The sequence below is a fragment of the Arachis ipaensis genome, chromosome B01 (genome assembly GCF_000816755.2).
Source record: "Arachis ipaensis cultivar K30076 chromosome B01, Araip1.1, whole genome shotgun sequence".
Lineage (NCBI taxonomy): Eukaryota > Viridiplantae > Streptophyta > Magnoliopsida > Fabales > Fabaceae > Arachis > Arachis ipaensis.
The window spans coordinates 135,831,746-135,832,864 of NC_029785.2; positions in this window are offsets into that span (position 1 = coordinate 135,831,746).

A 1,119-nucleotide genomic window follows, 5' to 3' on the forward strand; every position below is an offset into this window, starting at 1 on the left:
TATTTCTCCTTTCTTAGATTTTGGATTTTTTTTAACCACAATGGAATTGGTGACTGTGGACATACCGTCTGTGGGACGATACATATAAAAAATGATATGCCTCATCTAATTATTTTCTCACATAAGGATATAAAATTCATGTATTTTCAATGAGTAAAAATTCGTACATACATGCTGGCTCGAGTGAGAAGTGTTAGTTATCTAAGAAGAGACACAGCTAGCATTACTAGAAGATGGGGAAGAGAGAGAGAGAGAGGGAAATGAACTGATCATACATGTTAATGATGGTAGCTGTGAACTGAAAATTAGGTAAGTTAGCTTTGAGGGCGCTTCATCAGGATAAGGTTCACGCCAGTTATCCTTAAAATTTTTCATAGTTAATAACTTTATTTTATTTTTTTTCAACGTTATCTTTACTTCTTCCCTCTTCCCTCATATCTCTCACTCTATCTCCAACAACATCAACCTTTTCACGACAATTAATATTCTCCAATAGCAGCAACATATATAGGGGAGTAAATTATATGAAAGCTATTGATGATTATCCTTTTTACTAGTACTACAGTTTGCTGGTTTGCAAACTGCAAATTGCAAACTACAAATTGAAAATTGTAAATTGCAAATTGCAAAGAACACCTTATCCTTATTTGTATTTTACTCTGTATAGTAAGTACTATGTACTATGTAGGGTCTGATCTCTGTGTTAACTATACTAACTCAATTAAATACAATTACTACTACATCTATTTGTATGCAGTCATATTGAAATTGAGTGAGTCATAATTTTATTTTATTATACACAAAAAGGTAATTAAGTTATTATTCTAATGTTATAAAAGACTAAGATAATATTACTTCTTTCTTCGTATGATATTATAATTTGACATATGCAGATAAATTGTGGCTATTTTTTTTTTTATATTGTGTTGTTATAGGTGTTTTTCATTAATATTATGATATTTTGGTATAATGCACTGATATGGGATAAAAGAAATCGTGAGTAACGATTTTAAATAAGACAAAAAATAAAAAAAATTAATAGAAATCGTAGGTTACGATTTTAGATAAGACAAAAAAAAATCGTGAGTCATGATTTTAATTTTTTAATTAAAAAAAAAT